Genomic DNA, 12896 nt, shown 5'->3' with positions numbered 1-12896 from the left:
TACAGTACACCAACTTATGAAAGGAGTCTAATAGTTAGGGTTGGAAAAGGGACACATGAACTTTAAAAATTTCATTTCCACCATCCAGCTGATGCCCTTTACATGATCAGTGCAGGTTCCTTTTAGTTTTAGAAACTGTTTCAGTGACCAGCAACTGAACTTTATCTACAGACATACACTGTATATTTTTACCATGAGTGAACTTGAATCCCAGTTTCTAACTCAGTTTACATAGGCCTATAACCATCACATCAGGTGCAATTTGTATTCCAAACTGTGACCTTTAAGTCGTTTTTCTCACTGCAAAGAGCCAAATGGTAGCACCATTCACTCATGTCTGAGTAATCAAAAGTTTTCAAATTCTGGTGTGTAGATGGACGTTCATACACATTTATGTACACACACACAATGATGATAATAATGATAATAATAATCACTGACTATCTTGATCTGCAGAGCAATGCAAGAATCTGTTCATCTTGATTTTTGGTTAGAAACCCTCATGATAATTTGAAAAAAGGTTCATTATTCCAAAGGTCTGTCAATTCAAAAAATGAAATAAGGTTTGTCAGTAGGACAATGGAATAAAGTCAGCTATTCCTGAGTTTCAATACTGGTAATCTGAAAATTCCAGATTTACAAACCTAATTTCATTTTTGGATTAAAACAAATAATGAACCTTCAGAAAAAAGAAATACCCCATATTTTCAGATTAAAGACTAACAGACCCTTTTTCATTTCCGGATTAACAAACATCTGTAGAAGTAAAGGAAATTTGTGTGTTTCACAATAACAGACCTTCAGAATAACAAACCATTCATTATCAGATCAACAAACGTTCAGAATAGCAAACTTCACCCCATTTTAAGAGGAAAATAAATATCATTGAAATGATATGATGGGTTATCACAGGGGCATTCTTCACCATAGCACAAAACTTAATTTTTTTTTCTCCAAGAAAACTGTTGTCAGTTCTTGAATCCACCTTCCCATAGCGTAAGGTTCTTCTCTTTGCGAGCCCCAGGTCTCATCAATGTATGAGTAGAGCACAAGTCAATAGACATAGACACAGGAACAAACATATCTCAGACAAAGGAAAATGAAGATTGCTTCGGAGGTAGTGTAGAGCCTGTACAACATTTAAGTTAAACTCATCATACAAGGTTATACATACTGCACATTGTTATATGCAAGCGGACTTGATAATACAACATGTACATGTATATCATATGAATCCTTATCATGTTGAACTTTGTTTATAAAATGATAACTACTTTGTTCAGCATGAGATATATTATGTTGAGACACCCCCCCCCCCCCCCCTCCCCAAAAAAAAAAGAAAGAAAAAAAAAATTAAAGACTATTTCGGATTGGGTTTAAAATTATTACCAAGTCCATGTCATGATACACTGTAACAACAAGGAATTTTTGCATAATTTTCATACGAGGCCAGTAGAAGTGCACTTGTCCTGTTTATGAATTCACAAATGAGTCTTTCTGTATACTTAAGTATCTCAAAAGTATTCACACTTTCACATCTGTTCAGCAGAGCTCAGTGACATGTTCCATGCTTACAATATCAAGAAAATACAGTGGGTGTACTTTTTTTTTTCAAGTTTTATGCTGGAGTGTGGTGCTGTTACCACTGTCACCTTCAAGTCATTGAATAAAATTTCTTGTTTCTTGTGCAAACAACTACAAGCCTCCAAGCAAAGCTTTAATTTCAGCGACTAAAGATGCAAACATTTTTAAAAGACCTTGTTAATTTTCATTTGGTCACGTCTTGAACATCTAACTGAGAATGCAACAGGATGTAGATAAATTGGCCCAAACTGACTCTTTACATACAAATGTACCATGTCAGCAAAAATGTGGCACTTCAACAGTACGGATTCCAGTCCCCATTTCCATTCAACAGAATGTATTTTCTTGACATAGGCCTACAACTCTGCCAACTTAATGCAACAATAGAAAAAAAAAATGACACAGGCCAATCCCAGTGGAACAGGGTCCTTCAGATAGCACTGGATTTGAACAGTCTGTGTCTAATTGGCTCTGATCTTCTGCATTTACCAGTTTTTAAGCTGGATTTACCTTCTAACTGCAGGGACATGTTAATGCTGGCATAAAAAGGGCAATCACTGGCAGCACAAAAACTCCTCTCATCTTCCACAAACAGGTTGCATTTCAAAGAAATATGAAGTTTTAGCTTCAACAAAATAATTTGGGGTGATCTTCTCTTTTTCTTCTTTTTCTCTCATGGGCAATACTCCACACTGTTTAAACCACATCAAACCAACTCTAATCCATAGACTTAAAGCTGTGGCAAGGCTTCCCAGATTTTGCTACATAACATAATCCTGCAGATCTGACACACAAGTGCGGCCACAAATTTCACAGATAGAGATGGATAATTCAAGGAATTGTACCTCGCACAATAAGATTTGAAGTAAATTGAATTATCCCTACCATCCTGCTAGGCTAGCAGTAATGGCATACCGCAGATGGGACTATAGAGAAAGCAAAGGCTTTACCGAGTGACATACACTATGTAACGTGTGTCACTGTATACATCTGAGCTTAAAAAGAGCACAAAGGCCATCGTCAGCTGTTTTACAAGCAAGGGCTTTTAGTTTTTTGGGCGATAAATGTTCCCACTTTTGTTGCACAGCCTCGGTGCTCCTCACAAAGTGCAAAGAAGTACAAAGTAGCATCGCTCCGGTGACAGTCTATGGTGGGTGAAAAGGCAGATAAGACACGCTTTGCTAAGGAAGATAATGTCGCACATTACAAAGAGAGAATAGAACACACATCCTTGAGACAATTATCTCACAGAATTAAGTGTGAAGGGGAAGATTTGCTATGTAACAAGAGATTTCATCTCTAGACAGAAAAAAGTGAGTGAAGACGAAGGTAGAAATTAATCACACTAACTGCTCTAACTACATTGTAGGGCCTATACTCTGTATACGCCAAATATTTCGTGAGGTTTTTATTTTCGCGAATTTCGCGAGTCAGGTGCTATTCGCAAAATTAAAGACACGCAAAAATATTGACTCTGATCCCGATGTGGATGTGACGTACGCGTGTACATTTCTCCGTTCAGTTCAAGACTCCACGATCGCGAATTCAACCACTCGCGAAATCGTCGGGAAATTCCCGATTCGCGAAAATTTAGACTCGCGAAATATATGGCGTATACAGTATACTAACCTGGCATCATTGCATACTAAAGAAGTTTTCCGTCAAGAGCATGGGGGGGGGGGGGGGAGGAGGGTGTTTTATCTCATTACCATCTATGATGTTTGTAGGTCAACCTTATTGGATGAAATGCTTGTGACATTCAAGTGCAAATACCATGGTAGTGTTAGCTCATTCGCCAGTTCAGTCATTATTACAACAGCACCATATTGAGTGTATAAAGGTATGTGTTTACATTCAATATGAAGGCTAGGTTGTAGATGCATACACTGAAGATTCCCTTTAACGGCGAGTGCAGACAGGTAATGCGGATGAACTGTGACATTTCCCTATTGATTTGGGAGTGATCTTGTCATACAGTCTGAAGACTGTATCTCAGATATGAAATATCACTGAATTCTAGCTTTGATCAGTGTGAGATGATTTTGCTACTGGTTTAAATGGATGGCATAGTTCTGGTTGGGATGAGGATCTAAAAGGAATTTAAAGTTTATTTGATCAAATTTAGTTTAAAAATGGCTAAAATATCAAAAAACAAAATGGTTCTAATAAAAGGTGGGTCCCACCTTATATTAGGACAAATTCATTTTACTTTGATTATGAATATTCCAAATTCTACATTGCACCTGCCTTGATTTTCATCTTGCTGTTCTCATTTCATATGTCTGCATCTGAACTCAGAATACCGGTACCAAGATCCATGACATACACATGTACAGTACTCGTCAAGGATGACTTCCAAAACACCCAACTCAATACCATTCAATAACATGCAATTTGAGAAATATCCAACCATTCTCTTTATTTCAATTAGAACAAAAAAGAGGGAACAAAAATAAGAAAAAAAGCCATACGTGCTGGACTAGTGTACATGGAAGTCTCAAGTTTCTTCGGCATTCCAGTATTGTTTATCGCAACCTACTGGAACTGTTTTGGTGTGCTCTTTTTTTTGTCTTTTTTTTTTTTTTTTTTGTCAACATTTTAGGTCGTTTTTGTGAAACAAAGTCTGAGCAAACTTTCCCCATGAATTCGCAACTCTAACATCACAAAATTTCATTACCACTCAGTGTGACTGGCTGTAATTCATCTTCACAAAGTATGCAGCTTTAAAGATAAAGTCTATGTTTTTACAGATTTCACATAATCCCCTGGGAATTCTCATTTCCTACTCTACAGCATGACATACCGGGGAGAGACAATGATTTGGGAGGTGAAAGTCCATTGGAGAAAAAAAAATGACAAGCAGAAATTTCCCAACTTATGAGTACATGTACACTAAAACTGCTGAAAAACAGAGAATTACTAAATAATATGTGATAAGCTTATAAATCATTATATTAAAACTATTTCTTATTATTGAAGGAGTGCAGTATCATTGAAAAGATTTTATTTTTTCCCTATTGATGATGACAGCCTCACTTAAAAAAGAAATGAAAATGATGTATATCTGTATTTGCATTCAAACTCTTTATGATATAGACATTATACAAAAGCTTATGGTACAAAGATGAAGGAATAGAAGGCAGACTCAAGCTTCGAATGCTAGTTGACGATATTTTACCCTACCCTCTATATTGACACATGATGATAAGAGACAAAGAGTGACTGGGCTTCAATCCCATCACTGTTCTCATCTCTATTGTAGATCATTTGACATCCACTGCACCCAATGTGGCACCTCCACACAAAATCTGGGGATTGATCCCTGAGCATCTGACATTATGTGTCCATCAAACCTATCCCACTTCAGAACACTGGAGGGTCTCATGATTGTCTATGAGAGAGACATCTCACCCCCTACACTGCCTCTTTTCACAATGGCCCTTATGTGATGAAGGAGCCTACTGCAGCTCACAAGATGAGGGAGTCTATAGATGTTCTGTCTCTATGAGACAGAATAAACACAGACCTGATTGTGTTTTCCTTCACAGAAAACAATGACATAGACCAAAAGTCTATCTCAAATCCTCTGCAACAGAAATAAATAAGAAAAGCAGAAAACTGTTTTACAAAAGCAAACTTACACATCAGCAACAAAATGGATTCACTTCCTTTACATTGCAAGCAGATTTCTTTGCGAATAAGATCTCTTCGCATTGCAACTGATTTACAGATCACAAAAGTCATGTCATCTTCATGAAACAGCAACTACAGATCCAAAAGTTGCTTTAGAATTATGAGGGATTCCAGAAAAGAAAAATCTATGGATTACAGCTCTACTTGAGCTAAGGTGCTACAAAGGCACTTGCCCGATTGCCCGCCGGGCGAGTGAAAATCAAAGTCGAGCAAGTGTTTTAAAACTATGAGAAAAAATGTTTGTTCTACAATGTATTAATTGGGCATGCAAAAAGTTTTGACGCCATCTTTTTTCTTCACTCCCCCCCCCCCCCCCACTTCAAACCCATGAAGTCGGCCATACAGAAGCCTAAAAATAATAACTGTTTGGTGATGCAAGGCACTTTCACTTCATTTCAGCAACTTTCCAACACTTATGTGAAGAAGACCCAATGCAATGCAACACCAACACTTGACTGAACCAAGTTTGTAACTTCATTGTCTTTAAGTGTTTGAATCAACAAGTGCTGTTTATTCTAAAGATTGTGTTTAATCAAGCCCTTGACTTACAAGTGTTTTTGTTAAATATAATTTTCTTATATTTTTGGACTTTCTAGGGTTGAAGGTTAAAAAAATACATAGGGTTAAGAAGGCATAGATGCACATAGCACTACCTAAACACGAATGCACCCATGAGTTATAGTAAACAAATGCAGCTGACCCTTTCAGCAGTGAGCTATGATTGAGTCACCAAACAAAAGGTGGTCCTTCTGGAGACAAAGCTGTTTTCAATAGTCAGCTCTGACTACCAGTATACATTCTGATTTTCTCCCAATATGTAAAATGTACTCCTCCTTAACCCCATTTCCAATGATTAATGAAATGCACATATGCATACATGTACATACAACACACATACACACACACACACACACAAACACACATCTAGGGTACAACGATAAAATGCCAAATATACTGGTATTTCATTTCCCTTTTTCCAATATATACAAATGAAGATGAACCATGTTAGAATATACAGTAGAAGCGCAATATATAGGAATACAATAAATTACGACCTCTCTGAAATCTTCTATGAATAACTCTGTTATCTAAATGCTTGGCGAGACTTGAAGAAATAATCAAAGAATTAAACCCAAACAAGTTATACCCATAAGACATTATAATAAACAAACTTTCATTCTACTGACTATTGTGTATGTACAATAAACTTAAATGAACTCATCTGATCATTTCGTCAATTTTGTCACGCTGGAAGGTACAATTATTGGCTGTTCAAAGTTGGTCTGCATAATACCAAATATCTACAAAACTCACCCAGCTTACACAACCTTAACTGCATAATGAATACAGCATTTGAGGACCAGTCATTATTTTATGTATCTATTTCATTTATTTACATTTGTATTTGGTTTGTTTGTTGTTGTTTTTTTGGTTGCATACATCAGAATGTTTGGTAAGGATAACTCACCACATGAATATTTATTATACCAATCAGTAATTTGAATGACATGTAAGTCCATGATAAGAAAAGTGACCATTAAAAATTAGCTGCATGGGAGTAAGCTTGGAGTTCTCAGCACATCAACTTGTGTGTTGTTCTGTGTCATGATATGAGTCATTTGCTAGCCTTGGAATGTTTGAACCCAAGCCCTTCACTGGCATACATGTGCCTGAAATTTTTGATTTAGGTGGAGCTTGTCACATATTCTGCACATACTTTCATTTTCATTTGGACTTCAGTGGAGACTTCAATTATGCCACTAACTAATGCCCAATTCAATTGCTGCACTACTCCCTTGAGTGAGAACCAAGTGTAGAAGCCTGAAAAGACAGACAAATATCACTCAATTATCACAGAAACTGCTCAATTAATTTTGTTACATCATTGGCACAAACATCCTGAAACTTTAATTTGTTAAGGAACAAGAATTATGCAATTCAGTTGAACCCTATTGCGTCATGATGGCATCAGGGTTGGACTGTGAGCCGTTGCTCAACCTGAGTCTCATTGCTTATCTTATGGCCAAGTTTGGGGAAATTACACCAACACTACTTTATTTGGAAAAAAATAAGTTAGATTTTGCCATTGCACACAAAATGAATGAACAAAAGCCTTACCAGCTAACTACATGTACCTGGTACATATTTTGTGTGACACAGAGGGAAACAATGGACTGGAAAACATTACATGGAAATAATGTGCTACAATAACAAGCTTTCTGGAGAGAAGGTTTACATTGAAAAGCATGACAGCAAACTTCACATAAAGTTAGAAAAATCACGCTTTGAATGTGATTTTCTTTCTTTTTTATTTTTGGAGGGGGTAATGTTGAGGGTACTTTTTGACAGAGGAGCCTGCAAGATTTACTGATTGGCGATTTTTAACTGTTAATTATTGCAAGTTTGCATGGACTTTCTTTTTTTTTTCAATACCATATTCTCATTTGTCTCTATGGTTACAGAACCTAAACATGGCTAATTCCAAAAAACAATAGCCACTTTTACACTCATCTCAAATAATGTTTTTAAAGATCCAGTTTTGCAATACACTGCAAAAAAAAAAAACAACAACAACAACATTAATTCGTCTGTGTGAACATGAAAAAATTATCATTGTGATCATTTTTAATAAATTAATGCACAAAATGCTTGGAATTGCATTTGCATGCATGAGTTGTTGCCATATATTTTTGCAAGCCTCAGGCAAGTTTTCCAGTTTGTCAATAAACATCTTTTGTCAGAACATGATGTATAAAATATGAAGTGTTTAATTAAGTATGTTTGTTCTGTAGCACAAGTTTATGTTACTGCCTCCAGGCTTCATATTACCAAGGAGGTATCCTCATACCTCCTTGATATTACATAGCATAGAACCCATATTGTGCATGTGTCAGCTGAGATGCCCTTGAACCAATTGTAGATCTGTAGATCTGATTGTATTTATCGCGTTATCGATAGTGTGACAAGTGATAAAATCTCTTTGCTGATGAATGACACGGCACTCTATGAAGTACTAAGTAAGTATGACTCCAGATAAGATGGCCATACTGCACACACGCCGATGAAAAGAGCACAGGAATCATACCATTGTATTTCGACGCAGTGTAGACATTTACCGAAATAAAAATAGGTTAAGTCCCTTTTAATTGTCTAACTGCTGGTTGAAAAAAAAAAAGTAGGCCTACATCATATTATTAAGACCCTCTATGTAGGAAGACTAGAATTTGGAACCTGCTTTCAGCTACCAAATCAACAAGTGTGGTCAACTGATAGTGTTTCTTTCCTCAAAGGTAAATTTCAACTTGTTAATTGTTTAAAAGAATAACACTCGAACAATCATTGACCTCTTTGACCCCAGCACAATTCCATGTCAGATGCTATCCCCCCCCCCCCCCCCCCACACTGACTCCATCACCAATCCATACCGGATGCTATCCCCCCCCCCCCCCCCCCCACACACACACACACACATGTACAAACTACTCCGAATCTACAGCTACGACTGAATATCTACAATACATCAGCTTATTCACTTAAAGGCAGAATGTGATACACATGCTGACTGGGATACGTGTACTTTTCAAGCAAATTTTATCATCATTTTCGAGATTTTAAACAAGGGGCACAATGTTCAATATTACAGAAGAGCCAGGTCCAGTTTCTACCATGACGGACAGATTAAGATGATTCTTGTAACTTAATTATTTTTTCATATTCAAAGTCACTCTGAAAAGAGCATAACAGTCAGTCCGCAGCACCCGATAATTCGCTCGTATTTATTCAACTCGTATGCAAGCCCGCTCTAGGCTTGCATACGTAATGAGCTGCATAAGGGGATTTTGTCCTTGGGCTTTCGGCAACAAAAATACACCTTATGTTCACAAATTTGGTATCAAATTCAAGGAAAATATGTAAACTATCGTCACATGTTACTCAAATTATTGTAAATGAAAAATATCATAGCGTAATTTGAGCTTGAAAAATGATGAAAAAAGTAATTCGTGCAGTACACGTTCAAGACGTTCAAAAAATACCAAATTCACCTTGCGTCTCAATGAAAATGCTTTATTTGGTAGTCCATCTCCAAATCTTTGTATCCATGTAAATATCTTGACAATTTGTTGCTTAATCCGGTCAGGAACCAGTAAAATATACATCGATATCAGTGCTGATCAGCTTGAAACCGTGCAATCTCAAGAGTAAGCTCTCTCATTGGACAGCGCTTGCATTCAGCGCTTGCATTACGTTATTACGCTGCTACATAACGGTTTCATGCCACTTGCGGTTTCTTGGCACGGGTGTAGTTCAAGCCAAGTTCAAGTGCTGGACGCAAGCACTGTCCAATGAGAGAGCTCTCTCGCGCCACTGTACACTTTGTGTTGAGCATACTTCCGGCTTAGGAGTGAATTTTACAGACATTTCAAAACGGAAAAACTAGTATAAATCATGCTTGCGTCTCCTTGACTTCAATATATGATGAGCATCTAAGTTTCCTCTCTACGAAAAAGCCAAAATCAGAAACAACAGTTTCTTAATCCGGTCAGGAACCAAAAAAGAACTTTAGACGACAAAATCTTCCGTGAAAAGGAGGTAAACTTTACGCAAATTCAACTGATTATATAGTCATGATAAGATCCGATGTTATACGCAAATTTAGTATTAAAATAAAGATCAAAGTCTGGAGAACAATTTACCGTGACTTGTAGCCATGACGAATGTATGTACAAGTCGCTACACTGTGAAAACCATAGCCCTATCAAAGTCTCGCAAAATCTCGCACGACGAGACACCTTTCGAACACAAAGATCGTCAACGAGAGTGCTGAATAAATCTTGCCGGATCGGCTCATTAGCATACGTGCTGCGGACTGACCGATAAATGCTTGTGATGCTAGCAACCACTGTCTACGTATTGGTATTACTGTGATTGGCGATATGATCAGTGATTGAGGTAGATAATAGTATACTGTACGAGCTGAAATTTTCGCGTACAGATATTTTCGCGAATTGGTACTTCGAGGATATTTTCGCGTGTTCTTAATTTCGCGGTTGCGAGGGTCTAACTAAACTTACTTATTTGCGTGTTGTTATTTTCGCGTGTTGTCATTTTCGCGATTCAGAGGCGATTCGCGAAATTCGCGAAAATAAAACCACCGCGAAAATTTCAGCTCGTACAGTACTTGCTAACATTTTGAAGTGCTAAATTTGTGGGGGAGCAAAGCGACTGACCCCCAGTGCACACAAAGTGCCGGGGGGGGGGGGGGGGGGATGTGGATGTTCCCCCTCCCATGGTGTGGAGGTTTTTGGTTTTTCAACTCCAATCAAAATATGCGATTTGGTGCATGAACATAACATTTAGCTGTTTTCGAGAGAATCAACACACCCACAAGGAAGGAGAATTGTGACTTTCATTCTATCTTATGGCAGGTTTGCAACAAAATCAGTCAACAAGAATTTTAAGAAAAATTGTTCTAATGTACTGCCCAAATTTGTAGAGTTGGCAAGTATATTGTAGTCCTTATGTAAAGCTGTTAAGCTTACATGTAGCAATACTGTAACTTACAAACTGGCAATATAATATTAGAAGGTGCTGCATCCTTCTCCATAGTACTGAAAAAGTGGATATTTTCACGCGACTGATTTTTCACGCTTGGCTGAGTAAGAAGAGTTTCGCAGGTTTTTAATTCTGCGGAATCAAGACATCAACTACTGGAACATACACTAATACAGCAAGCAAAATTATTTGTGTGCTTGTATTTTTGCGCTAGTTTCTGGTCGCGTGAAATGCGCAAAGATTTCCACTTTCACAGTACCTTGCTATTAACAGAGTGGCAAGTTTTCACTGCGTGATCACATGTTCCCTTGGGACATTTGGCAGGCCTTTTTATCATTGTACATAACATGCTCTATGGAGCAGAGAAAAGAAACGAAAGTGGCTGCAGTCTGTTCAGGGGATCAATCAATCTACCAGGCCTGATATAACAATATCCCTTTGTGGCACGCACTCTATTCATTGTATCAGAGAAGCAGATCACCAGCAATAAACTAAAGAGAGCATTCAATGCTATTTACTGTAAGCTTTTCAATTAGCTTGGTGATCAACGCTCGCTTCTATCACACATTTGAATGGCCTTGTTCTTAAATCACCATAGATGTGAGATCGTTAACCACCAGGAGTGACCAGGGTAATACCTAATTCACAGAGATGCCAAGTTCAAAAAACTTTTATGAGAGATTTTTATGACTCGGCGTCTCGGCGCTCGCGCGCATGCGCACGCGAACGAGGAGGGTGTCCCCCTCCCATGGTAGGGAGCTTTTTTTTAATTATTAGCTCTTAATGATGCGATCTGGTGCATACTTAAGTGACTATTTTTTACTAATTTTGAAAGGCAAAAGGGAAATATACCTTCAATTGCAACTATCACTTTAATCCTTTGATCTATGCTCCTTACTTTTGGCCCAAATTGCAGACTTCACCAGATGCGTGAGAAAAATGGGTGCCATGCGTGAGATCGTGGGACAGACCCTAAATGCTTGAGTCTCACGCAGAATGCGTGAGACTTGGTAGCTCTGAATTCATCACTATGCACCGATTACAGTGGGTGTAAAGAAAAGCGGCTAGCGGTATACTGGGAACGTGACCCATGTCAATGTCATGATCATGTGGGAATTAAAATGGCCGTTATTCATCTATTATTTGTCAGCTCATTCCAAAGGCAAAGGCAAAGCAAAAGCCCCAAATCGCACTGGTGCTCAATAGTGTAAGAGCCGCAGCAGGCGCAGCTGGTTACGCCAGCACGAGCTCATCTTATCGCCAGAAAAGCTGATCCCTGACCACAAACGATACTGTTGAGCGTCCTGCCCCAGTCTCTCCCGGTTGTTTATGATGAACGAGAGGACCTGGCAGCTACTCGTACTTGGCATACCTACAATACACTAGTAAATAAAGGTTACCTACCTTGCTTGGTGCTCCATACAATGATAGAATTCAAGAACAGTCGATGTAGCCTGTCAATGTAGCATTTGTTTGGCAAAAATATACATATTTAACCCTAAGAAGAGTCTCTCTCCTGCTTTCCACACGCCGTGAACCAGCGCCCGAGCGACACACGTCCACACTTACACACCAATGAATGCTCACAGCTGATTTCCTCTCCGCCCCCGGCCCCGGCGCCGATCCCAAAACACGATAACGAAAGAGTCCCGGTGGCCTCCGCTTCGATACTCTTACCGGCTATCATTCGTCAGCCTCGCATACAAGCCAGCACACGAAAAGCAACCGATGACTAGTGTACCTCAATGGACCAACAAAACGATCGTCAAATAAAAAGGGGGCGGCGGCAAGTGGCGACGACATGAGCACCACATTCTGTTCTATTGTTTCCGGCAACGGAGATCTATTGCGTTGCTTCCAAGGACAACAAGTACCTGTAAATTTTTACAATTTAACAATTTCTCGGAAATAAAAAAGAAAGTAAAACTTCAGGTGTTTTTTTCTTTTCATCTAGCAATGATCCTCTGAGTGGAAGCAGTGCCTATACGGATGTTAACGTACATTTGGGAAAATAAAGCAATGAAGTTGTGATCAAATCAAAATAGAGTACATGTGAGTATAGATAA

General features: G+C 38.4%; 1 protein-coding gene across 1 annotated transcript in view; it reads right to left on the bottom strand.

The window, feature by feature from the left end:
* The window catches only part of LOC140233140 (multidrug and toxin extrusion protein 1-like), a 101019-nt gene extending 88684 nt beyond the window's left edge, over positions 1 to 12335 (bottom strand). Inside the window, exon 1 of the mRNA XM_072313256.1 lies at positions 12235 to 12335. The gene's annotated coding sequence lies outside the window, so the exon portion shown is untranslated. The remainder of the gene's footprint in view (positions 1 to 12234) is intronic.
* Between the last annotated feature and the right edge of the window lie 561 nt (positions 12336 to 12896).

This window comes from Diadema setosum, chromosome 9, assembly GCF_964275005.1.
Source record: "Diadema setosum chromosome 9, eeDiaSeto1, whole genome shotgun sequence".
NCBI lineage: Eukaryota > Metazoa > Echinodermata > Echinoidea > Diadematoida > Diadematidae > Diadema > Diadema setosum.
Note: the sequence above shows the minus strand (reverse complement) of the source record. Positions and strands in the feature narration are given on the sequence as shown.